Source organism: Capsicum annuum, chromosome 6, assembly GCF_002878395.1.
Source record: "Capsicum annuum cultivar UCD-10X-F1 chromosome 6, UCD10Xv1.1, whole genome shotgun sequence".
Lineage (NCBI taxonomy): Eukaryota > Viridiplantae > Streptophyta > Magnoliopsida > Solanales > Solanaceae > Capsicum > Capsicum annuum.
The window spans coordinates 11,569,726-11,585,125 of NC_061116.1; positions in this window are offsets into that span (position 1 = coordinate 11,569,726).

A 15,400-nucleotide genomic window follows, 5' to 3' on the forward strand; every position below is an offset into this window, starting at 1 on the left:
CACAATTAAGAATTTTACTCTATTTTTTGTTATTTTCAATTACTTCGTCATGGCTACATCATTTCTATTCATTAACTTTGATTTTTTTTATCATTTCATAATTTTAAACTTTGATAATTATTTGAATTACCATGCATGATTTTGATATGAGTTCAGTGACTTTGTGAATTTTTTATTAATTTTCGTTGTTATTAAATAACATTAATTAATCGACCAATGACATTATCTCTCCGTCAGATACTTGAGGCCACCTCGTAACAAAAGACGGATTTTTATTTCTCAAAATTTACTTATTTACATAAAAAATAAATTCTCGGCCGATGACATTATCCCTCCGTCCGATATTTGAGGCCATCACATTATAAAATACGAATGTTTATTTCTTAACTTTGTCTATTTTATATAAATACATGGGCAATGACATTATCCCTCCATCGGATACTTGAGGCCACCCCGTAACAAAAGACGGATTTTTATTTCTCAAAGTTTACTTATTTACATAAAAATAAATGTTTGGCCAATGAAAAAATTACCGTCAATTTTTGAGGCCTCCACAAATAAAAGACGGATATTATGTATATAAATACGTAATAAAAAATTAAATATTTTTGGCGATGACGAAATCTTAAAAATATCACGACAACACAAAAAATTTTGTGATTCATATCTTGGTAAGGCAATTTAGGACGGCCAATTAGTCGAGCAACCACTTCGTAACCATGGTGAGTCTAAAACTTAATCCGAGCCCACTTCATAACAAAACTCTATTTTTATATATACACCTATATGTACATATGTGCACATAATTTCACTTACTTTAATAATTATTTGTTCATTTTATTATTTTATCAAGCACTTATACATAATTCTCGAGCTCTATGTTTGTAGTTTAGTTCTTATTTGTAATTGTACATAAAGATAAAAGATAGTGAGAACTTTATTTTTTGGATGCCGGGATAAGATATTCTTTATTTACATAATTTTATCACTTTTAGGCAAAACTTAGGCCGTTAATATTTACATAAAAGAATCAAGTTAATCAAGTATTCACGTATTATTTAGTCTTTTCTTCTCAAATAAATTTTACCTTTTTGTAATTTTAATCAAATAAAAATTTTACTTGTAAATACCTTTTCTTTTCATGACACATTAAAATACATTTCTTTTCGTACATCATAAAATACTTTTCTTTTTCACATGTAATTTATATATTTTATACATATCTTTTACATTTTATAACAATAGATTTTATTTATATAGTTAATATACATATACTTTTATGTGATTTTAAACATTTATGTTTTTTTTTTCAAAAGAACTATTGTATACTTAATACACATACACTTTTACATTATTTTAAATATTTATACCTCCCCCTCATTGATAAGTTTAGTCTAGCCGGGTACCACATTTGTGGATCCTGAAGGGTGCCTAACCCCTTCCCCTTGGGATAATTTAAACCCTTACCTAGAGTCTCAATAGGTTTTCGCAGACTAAAACATTAATCATACGCATTGACAAATAAATAGGTTTCCTTATTTTCCTTTAAAAATTAGGTGGCAACTCTATACAAATTTCAATTCTTTTAGAGTCCATAACGTCATGTTTTGTTTAGTCTTGATAAAAACAGGGCATGACAGAATGGCGACTTCACAATTCCATCGAGTCTTTGGCCGTACACTTCACACACTGTAGTTCACGCGGGGGGTGTCTTACACTCCCCCAAACCTTCTTTGAATTCCATAGTTTTAGAGTTGGTGTATTTAGGTTAGTGCGTCTTCTCACAATCATTCAGTCCTACTCTCAACCATTTAGGAAGATTCCTATTCTAGAAGTAAATCGCGCCATATACAAACTCATAAAAAATAGGTTTGAACTACGTTTTGAACTGATTCTTGTCCTGACAAGATACGTAGGCAACCCTGTATTAGGGTTCGGTCTCTTCACTGTTTTAAAATAATTTCTTCGGTATTCATACTAGGGCAATTTTTCTGAAATGGTTCAAAGACGCTCTCCAAAAGTCTTCAAGAGCGCAAATAAATGATTCCTCAAATTCAAATCTCAATAACGTTAGTGTTTAGGCGACCTACCTCCAAATCCTCACCCGATTTTGGTTCGAGAACACCTAGATTCTTTTTTCGAATGTCATAAACCATTAAATTTACAGTGTATCGATCCCCACTATCAAAGCAAGGGTTCAATATTCTTTCATTCATAACAATCTTGCCAACTACGGTGAAATAATGCCATAACTTCTTTAATGACTAACCTTCTCAATCTCGTCGACATATTGAAGTAATTTCAAAACTCTCTTCATGATCGACGTCCATCCTCTTGATCGTCTAATCAAACCAATTTTGCTGATACAAGCAATTTCTTCCTAATCATCTTTCACATTATTTTTTCAAAGATGATCATCACTTTTGTACATTCATACATGTTACATAGAAATTTACAAATTTACCTGAACTACGCAGACCTGATTCTTGTTTTCACAAGATACGTAGGCAACTCTCATTTGGGTTTGGTCCCATTCTTTTTTTAAATAAAATAAAATTTTGACTTGGTTGGTACCAACACAATTAGGAGTGTGCATGAGAAAGAACAAATTGGTATGATGGAGAGGACCGACTTCACGGTAAACCATAGATTCTTTTGGTACCTCTTAGTCAAACCTGAGTAACACTCGAAAATTCTCTTGCATACATCTAAGACAATAACAAATCCAACCCCATCGTTTCAAGTACATTGTGTGGTGAGCTTTAGACTAGTTCATTGCATTGCATTGTTGATCCAGAACTTGGCCTGAATTTCTGTTGAGGCGAAATTCTGAGTTACACTTAGTTTGGGAAAGGATTGTAGACCTTTCTTGACTAGGTTATACCTTCCACAGCCTACCAAATGACATCAATCCCTAGTATTTCCTCCTTTGAGCCTGAAACCTTTTCTTTGAAATAACCACATTTGAGCCTATACCTTTTGAGTGCTTACATGCACTATCCCTCTTTGGCCCACCTCCTTAAGCGCACTAAGTATGTGCAAGTTGAGAATGAAGATTCAAGATCAAAGTTTCCAAAGGCAAAGAACGTATCCCCAAAAGAACAAAAATAAAAGACGACTTCAAAGAAAGAAGGAGCAAGTCCCCCCACAAAGAAAAAAAAAGAGATAACTCTGATAAAGGTGGGGAATTATCATCCCCCAAACAGGAAAAAAAGGAAAGGAAAATATATCAAAAAGAGGAAAAATTCCAACACAAGATTCAAAAGAAGTTGAAACAAATACAAAATAAGGAGCAAAAAATCACAATAAAGAAGATCGAGCGTCAAAAGCACGGATACAGTGCAATGCTCATTGAGGAATTAGTCACTTTTATCCCAGATATCATCCTAGCCGACCTCAATCCTATATTACAAGCCAATAACAAGTCCTACAAGATCCTAATCTAAGTTTTCTCACATTAGTGGATACTTACATGAAGGCCAAGCCTATGATATCACAATTACATTTATTGAACTTCTTTCTGAGTGTCAGCGTATATCTCTAGACATCTCCAAATTCAAGAGAAAAATAATACTCAAATATGTGTTAGAACGAGACATTCTTTCTAGAGAGGGCACTTGAAACATGGAAACATGCACAGTCAAAATCTTTATTTGAAGCAAGACGAACAAATCTTGTCGATACTTAGGTATATCTAAGATACCACTTGAAGCTATAGAAGTTATTCTGAAGTCGATCTCATTTAGCTGGAAAAGAGATAGGGGGATTCTTATACACACTACTAATTGTTGGTACCAACTGTAGTCAAGACACAATTATATCTTTTCATTGTTCAACATTTCTTACAAAGAAAATACAAAACAATCTTCTGCATTTTTACCTTTCTGCATTCTTACAAATAAAACACAAATAATGTTCTGCATTTTTACCTTTCAGCATTTCTTACAAATAAAACACAAAGCAATCTTCTGCAATTTTTATCTTTCAATACATTTTTACAACGAAAATACAAAAAAAATAATCTTTTCTTTCAAACCATGCCTTCACATACACGCATCACACTTTACGTGCAAGACACCTATCTCCGAATACCAACAATTGAACTTTCTCTTCAAGATACAGCCTTCAAGCACGGATATTTTGCTTTTTAATTGGGTGTTCTCAGAGGCTTTTTACATTCTCATAGCCTCGCCAGTCGAAAGGCTATTACCTTTCAAAGCCCCGCCAGTCGAGAGGCTTTTACATTTTCATAGCTCTGCCAGTCGAGTGGCTATTACTTTTCAAAACTCCGTCAGTCGAGAGGCCTTTTACATTCTCATAGCCCTGCTAGTCGAAAGGCTATTACCTTTCAAAGCTCCACCAATCGAGAGGATTTTACATTTTCATAGCCCCGCCAGTCGAGAGGCTATTATCTTTCAAAGCCCTGCCAGTCAAGAGGCTTTTATATTTTCATAGCCCTGCTAGTTGAGAGGTTATTACCTTTCAAATCCCCGACAGTCGAGAGGCTTTTACATTTTTATAGCCCCGTCAGTCGAGTGGCTATTACTTTTCAAAGCCCCACCAGTCGAGAGGCTTTTACATTTTCATAGCCCCGCCAGTCAAGAGGCTATTACCTTTCAAAGCCCCGCCAGTCGAGAGACTTTTACATTTTCATAGCCCAGCTAGTCGAGAGGCTATTACCTTTCAAAGCCCCGCCAGTCGAGAGGTTTTTACATTTTCATAGCCCCACCATTCGAGAGGCTATTACCTTTCAAAGACCCGTCAGTTGAAAGGCTTTTACATTTTCATAGCCCCGCCAGTCGAGTGGCTATCACCTTTCAACAACCCCGCCAATCGAGAGGCTTTTTACATTATCATAGCCCCGCCAGTCAAAAGGCTATTACCTTTCAAAGCACCACCGTCGAGAGGCTATTATCTTCTAGCTGTTCCACCAATCGAGAGGCCATTACCTCATCAGTTGATGACCTTAGTCTTCATAGACAATTGAGGACGACCATCATATAGTCTCCGTAGACAATCAGAGATAACAATCAACATTAGTCTCCATAGACAATTGGAGATGTCATCAAGTCTTCATATACAATCGAAGACATCATTTATCACATAGTCTCCGTAGACAATCGGAGATAACATTCAGCATCCATCTCCAAAGACAATTGGAGATGTCATCAAGTCTTCGTTGACAATCGAAGACATTATCATTCATCACAGTCTCCATAGACAATCGGAGACAACAATCAACACCAGCCTCCATAGACAATTGGAGGTGTCATGCATCAATTCTCCACAAACAATCGGAGACAACAATCAACACCAGCCTCCATAGATAATTGAAGGTGTCATGCATCAATTCTCCGTAAATAATTAGAGACAACAATTAACACCAGCCTCCATAGAAAATTGGAGGTGTCATGCATTAATTCTTCGTATACAATCGAAGACATCATTATTCAACATCAGTCTCCATAAATAATTAGAGATGTCATGCATTAAGTCTTCATAGACAATCGAAGACATCTTTCATTCATCAGCATCAGTCTTCGCAGACAATCGAAGACACCCGTCATTCATCCTCAAGTCCTCGTAGATAATCGGAGATATCATACATCTTTTCAACAAAAGGTACAATTCAGAACAACAATATTTTTTTTTTCAAATCCCATATATCACACACTGGGGCAAATTTTGAGAATCATCTCAAATTTTCCCCATTTTCTCATTTCGAACTACATTGACCTGATTCTCATGATACTGAGATATGTAGGAAGCTCTATGCAGAGTTCGGTCATTACAACTCCACAATCATTCTGTTCGGTCATTACAACCCCACAATATTCTTTCTCTCCAGCAAGTACACAATCTTGCATCCCTAGCATCTCATAACTCAATACTGGGCAATTTCAAAAGGAGCATCGAAAATGTGTGAATACTTTTGTTCCCACATAACCCTCCTCTCAATGATCATTTCATATGATTATTTGCCCCTAATAACAAGGCAAGAGATAATCTGTTAATTCTTTTGAACTACACCCGACCTGATCCTCATTAACTTGATGTATGTAGACAACTCTAAATTAAAGGTCGGTCGAATTTTTTTATAACAAAAAAAAATCATTTTTTGTCGAGCAAAATTGACTACACGTCAATGTTTTCGTTTGAAGACTTCTACATCGTCCTCAAACGAAAAGGGCCAATTGTTGACACCCAATTTTTGCTCTCCGTACCTAAAATTAACGTCTTCAGGCTTCTTGATCATTAAAGGGTACAAAATATAATTTTCACATTTTTTTTATAATTGTTGACAAATTATTGATAATCATCCTTACTTTAGAATTTTTATCAATTTTCTATCGTATTTTTACTTTTCATAATTTATTAATAATCCTCCTTATTAAATCATTATCATTTTTAACTTTTTAAAATCATCTGTACACGTACACGACATGACATCACATTTTTTCTTATCATTTTTCAAATTAATTATATTTTTTAATATTTTATATTTTTTAATTATAACTCAATTTTTGCATTCTTTTTTATAGTCCGCAAATGGTAAGTCGGATCAATTAATTTTATACAGTATAATAATTCGATTTCTTGTCGCATTCGACAATGACCACACAATAATATCTTGTCACATCCGACAATGACTACACAATGATGTCTTGTCACATCCGACAATGACTACACATAATGTCTTGTCACATCTGACAATGACAACTCAATGACACTATCATTTGGTCAATATCCTAAGGATCAAAGGGTGTGATATTAAGAAAAGTAGGGACACCCTTTATCCATTGGATAATAAGGGGTGTCAATTTTTATTATAAATAGTGGAGGGTGAAAGACAAATGACACACATTTTTTACCACCCACACTTATTCATCTTTTCTCCCAGCACATACATTTTTTCTTTCTTTCTCAAATACATACTCAAAAACACAAGAAAAAATCTTTCCTCATTTTTCATTCTATCCCAAAAATACACAAAATGCATACACATATTTTTTAACCACACACACATTTTATTTTTCTTTCTCTACTCTCTCAAGAATAAACAAATACACACAAAAAAAAATTCTCTTTTTTTTTTCTCTCTCAAATACACAAAAATAAATCAAATTTTTGCTCCCTATTTTGATGAAATTAAACCATTTTTACTAGGGATATGTGTTCACTGACTTTGTTAATTTTTCATCAATTTTCGTTGTTATTAAATAATATTAATTAATCGGTCAATGACATTATCTCTCCGTCGGATACTTGAGATCACCCCTTAATAAAAGACGGATTTTTATTTCTCAAAGTTTACTTATTTACATAAAAGATAAATTCTCGGCCGATGACATTATCCCTCCGTCAGATATTTGAAGCCATCACACTATAAAAGATGGATTTTTATTTCTTAACTTTGTCTATTTTATATAAATACATGGCCAATGACATTATCTCTCCGTCGGATACTTGAGGCCACCCCGTAACAAAATACGGATTTTTATTTCTCAAAATTTACTTATTTATATCAAAAATAAATGCTTGACCAATGAAAAAATTACCGTCGATTTTTTAGGCCTCCACAAATAAAAGACGGATATTACGTATATAAATACGTAATAAAAAGTTAAATATTTTGGGCGATGATGAAATCTTAAAAATATCACGACAACACAAAAGATTTTGTGATTCATATCTTGGCAAGGCGATTTAGGACGGCCGATTAGTCGAGCAACCACTTCGTAGCCATGGCGAGTCTAAAACTTAATCCGGAGTTCACTTCATAACAAAACTCTTTTTTTTTATATACACCTATATGTACATGTGTGCACATAATTTCACTTACTTTAATAATTATTTGTTCATTTTATTATTTTATCAAGCACTTATACATAATTCTCGAGCTTTATGTTTGTAGTTTAGTTCTTATTTGTAATTGTACATAAAGATAAAAGATAGTGAAAACTTTACTTTTTGGGTGCCGGACGAAGATATTCTTTATTTACATAATTTTATCGCTTTTAGGCAAAACTTAGGCTGTTAATATTTACATAAAAGAATCAAGTTAATCAAGTATTCACGTGTTATGTAGTATTTTCTTCTCAAATAAATTTTACCTTTTTGTAATTTTAATCAAATAAATTTTTACTTGTAAATACCTTTTCTTTTCATGACACATTAAAATACATTTCTTTTCGTACAACATAAAATACTTTTTTTTTTCACATGTAATTTATATATTTTATACATTTTGTACATATCTTTTACATATTTTTTTATAACAATAGATTTTATTTATATAGTTAATATACATATACTTTTACGTGGTTTTAAACATTTATGTTTTTTTTTTCAGAAGAATTATTTTATACTTAATACACATACACTTTTACATTATTTTAAATATTCATACCTCCCCTTCATTGATAAGTTTCGTCTAGCCGGGTACCACATTTGTGGATCCTGAAGGGTGACTAACCCCTTCCCTTCGGGATAATTTGAACCCTTACCTAGAGTCTCAATAGGTTTTTGCAGACTAAAACATTAATCATACGTATTGACAAATAAATAGGTTTCCTTATTTTCCTTTAAAAATTAGGTGGCGACTCTGTACAAATTTCAATTCTTTTAGAGTCTATAACGTCATGTTTTGTTTAACCTTGGTAAAAACACGGCTTGACATGAATGGCATGTGCTTTTTATCAAGATGCATGGAAAATTATACAGGATGATGTATATGGAATAGTTAATGCTTTTTTTTTGTAGGAGTTGAATTACCTAGATTTGTAACCCATACAAATCTAGTTCGTATTCCAAAGAGGGTGAATGTTAACAATTTCTCTGATCTAAGGCTTATTTCATTGAATAGTTTTGTCAATAATTTTTTCTCAAAAATAGTGCATAAGAAAATAAAGAAGATTCTTTCAATAATAATCTCTAATAAGCAGGCTGGATTTGTACAAGGTAGGAGCATCGTAGAAAATATGCTTCCGGTACAGGAGATTATTACAGAAATAAGAAAAAAATTATAGCTAGCCAACTTGGTGATGAAAATGGATATGATGAAAGCATATGATAGGGTGGAATAATTCTTTATACTGAGGGTATTAAGAAATATTGAATTTAGTGAGCAACTGATAGACATGGTATATAGATTAATCGAGGGCAACTGGTACTCAATATTGATCTATGGTTAACCTAAGGGATTTTTATATCAACAAGAGGTCTTAAACAGGGTGACCCACTATCAATTACTTTATTTATTATAGCAGCTGAGGTATTATCAAGGACCTTAAATGGTCTAATGGAGCTGAAGAAGTTCAAGAGATTTGAAATGCCTAGAGGAAGTCCCAAAATCAACCATTTGGCATTTTCAGATAATATGATAATTTTATGCAAAGCAGACATAAGGACAATGCAAATAGTTGCAGATACTTTGGAGAAGTATGAAAAGGTTTCTGGGAAAAAAGTTAATTAGAATAAGAGTGTTATATACCTTCATCATAGTGCGTCAAGAGGAGAGATGATAACTGCTAAGGTTGCAACAGGCATTCTAAGAAAGGACTTTCCTTTAACATATTTAGGATGTCCTATTTTCTATAAAAGAAAGAATAAAAATTATTACCATCAGTTGATATAAAGAATTAGCTCAAAATTGCAGGCTTAGAAAGGCAAGTTGTTATCTTATGAAGGAAGAGTAGTCTTAATAAAGAATGTGCTTCAAAGTGTTCCTATTACTTGTCTGTTAGTAATGAATTCTCCCCTAAATGTACTGAATCAGATATATAGAATGATGGTTTAGTTTTTCTGGAGTAGTTATATTGGGGGAAGAGGCAGACATTGGACTAGATGGACAAATTTATGTCTTCCTGAAAAGGAAGGGGGATTGGGATTTAGACTGATCAATGATGTCTCAACAACTTTGTTCCGTAATTGTGGTGTAATTTCAGAATAAAGAAATTAATTTGGAGTAGATACATGCAAAATAAGTATTTCAGGAAAATATACTGGAATCTAGTGATGTGGAAAGTGGGAGGAGGCTGACAGGTATAAAGAAAATGTTGTTGGCCAGAGATCTGATAGAACATCAAATATATTGGAATGGCACACAAGAGGCAGTTTTCTTTTGGCATGACAATTGGTCAGGAATGGGAGATTTATATTCTATTACAGGAGAAAATGAGGAATGGGATGACTCTTATAACATGGTTAGGGAGTGACAAAAGATGATGAATGAGATATTACTATCTTGAAGGCTCTTTTACCCAAGAGATTATTGATTATATTATCCAAAGTGTTAAACCACCTACTTCATATGTTGCAGGTGACAAACCATACTAGATGTTGGATACTAAATGAAGATTCACAGTTAAATCAACATCGAATTACACTAGACACAGAGAAGAGCCTAATAAGATTTATGATTGGATGTTGACTAAAGGACTACCTTTTAAGATAGTCTTCTTGATGTGGAGACTATGAAAGTTTAAAATTTCAGTGGATAATAGAGTGAGAAGATGGGGAGTAGCGGGGCCATCTAAATTTTAGTGTCGTGATAGGCCTGCCCAGGAGACTATGACACATTTATTCCTAAGGTCGGATATTGCTAATAGGACTTGGTCCTATTTTTGTTCTTTTATAGAATAATTATTAAAGGCCTTTCACTTAGAGAGGTGATCATGGAATGGTGGGGAACTGAAGTGAAAAGACATTAGAATCATACTATAAAGCTTTGCCAAGTATTATAGTATGAAAATTATGGAGAAGGAGGAATTCAAGTAAACATGATGGAAGGAGATTGTCTTATCAAAAAACTATTCACAATATAATGAGAACGGTCCATATTCTCATAAAGGTCAGAAACCATAATGAAAATTTACAAGGAGTTGGCCTACTTTAATCAAAAAGTTGGAGGAGTTCAAGCCTGGATTGAAGATTACAAAAGTTTTGTGGGAATTTCCTCTATTAAGAAGGGTTAAATACAACACAGATAGAGCATCTAGAGGTAATCCCGGACTAAGCTCGTATGCATTTTGTCTAAGAGATGAATATGAGGATATACTATATACAGAAGCTGCTAGAATGAAGGAAATTATTAATACTTTAGCTGAGGCAACAACATATTCAAAAGCAAGTGCTCATCTCAAACAAACAACATACAACTAGGAAATGATACAAACAGATTCATTGCTCGTAAAAAAAAGTTTTGACGGGTGAGTGGGAGTGTCCATGAAGCATAGTGGATATCATAACAGAGACAAAGGCAAACAAGCAAGGCAAGCAAGTTTAAACACATCATATTTTCAGAGAGGGAAACAAATTAGCTAACTATCTGGATAATTGTGTAATAGACACATCTAATTATAGCTTGAACAATTTCAAGAGCATGCATCCAACAGAAAGAAGAATAAAAAACAGTGATAAGTTAAACAAACCATACTTAAGAGTATCACTTATTAGGGGATAAATGGGGCTAAAAAGGCTAAATGACATTTTTTTCACAATACACACATGTATAGTTGCTGGAAAACCAACACAAAATGTGAAATCCTATCTAGCCTAGGCTATTGTAACTTTCAAAAAGGATTAGGCAAAATGGAAGGGGCTAAGATCAGATTAGCAATTGTAAACCTGAAAGGAGGGGCTTTCACTATAGGATGGAAGTGTAAAGCTTCCCATACACTTTACCATGAATTCACTTACAGAGAATAGAAGATCAGAGTTTTTTGAATAGCATATAGGAGAAGCACAAACGGCAAAATTCTTACCCAGTGAAAAAAACCTCCAATCCAAGACAAGCATCCTCAACAAAACAGATGCAATATAACCATCCACCACAGAGCTCAGCTGGACACCAAAAACAACAGGTCAAAAAAATGATTCAAAATCAACTAAAGGAGGATAGGTACTTACTTTCGAAAGCTGATATGAGTGATTCTGAATATGAAGGCAAAGGCATACTATTGATAATCCACAGAAGCAGTAGAACATGACGAAGATTGAAGCTTAGAGGCAATATTTCTCAGGTGGATTTGGGATTTGGAAAGACAAGGAATCAGTAGAGAAAGAGAAACCCTACAAAGCTTTTATATGTCGAAAATAAATGTGGGCTAAGGCAGATTGGGCAGTACAGTAGATTTGGAAATTTGTTGGTGTTTTTCTTTTGGGCCATTTGGCCCGTGTGTGTACTTCTCTTCTTTTCTCATTAATAAAAACCCAAAATTTTAATTAAAAAAAGTATATTTATGTTATTTTTCAATGCCCAAATGACTCTTTAATATTTAAACTAAATTAATAGATGCATACCATTTTATCAATTAATCATAATCAATTATTAAGAAGAAAATCACTACTCCACATTTTAATAAGTAGGGAAAAGGGTCAAATTTACCACTGTACTTTGAAAATGATCAAATATTGATATGGGCACGATCATGACGATGAATTTTTTTTAAGTATTTTGAATGCAACCGAGGGAGTGTGCAAATTGACGTGTGAAGAAGGGCCTTGGTGTGCACAAGGCTGCCCCAAGACATACTCCATGGGCGCCTATTTTGTGCCCTTTTCATTAAAGGGCTCTTTTGTCTTTTTACCTCTTATTGTAATAAGTCTATAAATAAAACATGATAGGGTTTTAGTTCATTAGTTATTGAATATTGTTGAAAGAACACATCTCTTGAGAGAGGGGGTCTCTAGGTCGAAACTAGGACATGAACAAGTGCGGATTCACTTAGGATTGTGTATTGCTTGAAAACGTTGGTGCTTAAGTGGTGGAATCCCTCTTGTTACGTAAGAGTGTGGTGTTGCTATTGTAAGTCTTAGGGATCCTTAGATTTAATACATATTTTGTGGTTTTAACCTTTTAATAGTGTATGTCTCACTTCTTATTTTTACATATCATGTACTAGTTTGTGTTGTTCTAGTGAAACCGTTGGTTGTTCTTGTTATTGTATCTTATTCCAATTGTTGTTGTTATTATCTTATTGTGTTGTCATCTTGTTAATCTTATTGTTAGTTTGGTTGTTTGCTGCAAATAAGGTGTTGAACACCTCATAATCTTGTCATTTTTGTGATCCTTGTTGTTGGCCAAAACTTGACCAAGAAGAGCTTTCGGGTTCTCCATATTGTGTGGACAGTTTTGAGACTTTTTCTCGTATTCCTTGAATTTTGTCGTATCAATTTGTATGAAAGAATGGCTTGATCTTGTTCCTATAAGATCAATCTTAGGCTTGTTTGTTAGGAAATTCGAAAAAAAAGTGTTCTTGAGATCTTGTTCTTGGCCGAAAAGCTTGTAGTGTTCTTGTCGTAGTCTTGGCTGAAATTTGTGGAGTCTAGGTCTAGGATTTATTTTGTTGTTATTTTTGTTTCTTTTGTTAGTTTCTTGATTCACTAACACTAAAAGTATCTAGATCTATATTTGAGCTTGAACTTGTTAAAGTTGTGTTGTGAACAAAGACCTAGGCCGAGAGTTGGTGGTTTGTTGTGGCGGATTGGTTCTTGGTTGTATGGATATTGTTGTTATTCTTAGTGGATGTTGTTGTTGTTCTTGATAATATTCACCTCCCTTCACACCTTGTTGAACAAAAAGTGTCTATTAGATCTAAAAAGGTGAAAAAACAAGCTGTAGGACTTGTTGGTAAAAGGACTAAGTTCACATCCATCAAAGACTTGTCAACCACTTTTTCATGTTTCAAGGACCTTGTTTTGTGGGAATAGTACTAGTCAAGTCAAGACTTGTGTTTGAAAATTGAAAAGAGTTTCAAGACTTATAGTCTTCCATCCATTAACCAAAGTTCACCATTTCAAATTGTAAAGTGATCAAGACTTCAAATTGATGAATAAAATGGCGCCAAAACCATGACCAATAGTGGGCTGCCATATCATCACTTTTACTGTTCATGCAACATATTTTTAAGCTCAAATTTTGATCTCTTAGTTTTATTTTATTGTGTCTTTAGTTTCGTTTGTTGATTCCAATACTAACTTACAAGCTAGTGACCATTTACTAGATTGTGAGTTGGTTTTGAAACCATTCTTCGTATTTACGTCCTTGTGCATTTTTCTTATTCTTTGGAGTCGTTGTAAATATTTGGTTCACCTCTCAACACATCACGGAGTACAAGCAGGCAAACAACACTTGTGGGATTAAGTGTGAGGAATCCGAGAACAAAGAAATAAGGAGAGAATATGAGGACCTTTCTTTTACAACTAACTCGTTTGTTGTTTTGTAGTGAAACTTCTTGACTAAACTCAATTGAGCCGGATGAGATTGAAGGCAAATCTTAAGATGGAGAGGAAGCCAAGATGCAAAATGAAGACATTGGCCGAGACTTGAAATTATTGTGCTCTCGGTTTCTTCTTATTTGGTGGACTGTTTTGGTTTAGTTGTGCCATGAATTTGAGGTCAAATTCCTCTCAAGATGGAGAGGATGATACGGGCACGATCATGTCGATGGACTTTTTTGAGTATTTTGAATGCAACCGAGGGAGTGTGCGAATTGATGTGTGAAGAAGGGCCTTGGTGTGCACAAGGCCGCCCCAAGACATACTCCATGGGCGCCTATTTTATGCCCTTTTCATTAAAGGGCTCTTTTGTCTTTTTACCTCTTATTGTAATAAGTCTATAAATAAAACATGATAGAGATTTAGTTCATTAGTTATTGAATATTATTGGAAGAACACATCTCTTGAGAGAGAGGGTCTCTAGGCCGAAACTAGGACATGGACAAGTGTGGATTCACTTGTGATTGTGTATTGCTTGAAAACGTTGATGCTTGAGCGGTGGAATCCCTCTTGTGTCGTGTAAGAGTGTGGTATTGCTATTGTAAGTCTTAGGGGTCCTTAGATTTAATAAATCTTTGGGTTCTTAACCTTGTAATAATGTATGTCTCACTTCCTATCTTTACATATCATGTACTAGTTTGTGTTGTTCTAGTGAAACCATTGGTTGTTCTTGTTATTGTATCTTGTTCCGTTTGTTGTTGTTATTCTCTTATTGTGTTGTCATCTTGTTAATTTCATTGTTGTTTTGGTTGTTCGCTGCAAATAGTTGAACACCTCGTAATCTTGTCATTCATGTGATCCTTGTTGTTGGTCGAAACTTGTCCAAGGAGAGCTCTTGGATTCTCCATATTGTGTGGACTGTTTTAAGCCTTTTTCTCGTATTCCTTGGATTTTCTCATATCAAATATATTTCATATTTTGGGGTTAAATTTATTCCCGTTGTTATATTTTGGAGCCAATTTTATCCTCTATTTTGAAAAATTGGTTAAATTTATCTTTCGTCATATTTTGGGGCCAACATTTAAAGCAAATTTAGCCCAAAGTATGACAAATAATATATTTAGTTAATTTTCTAAACTGGAGAGATAAATTTAGCCCTAAAATATGACAGCGAGGATAA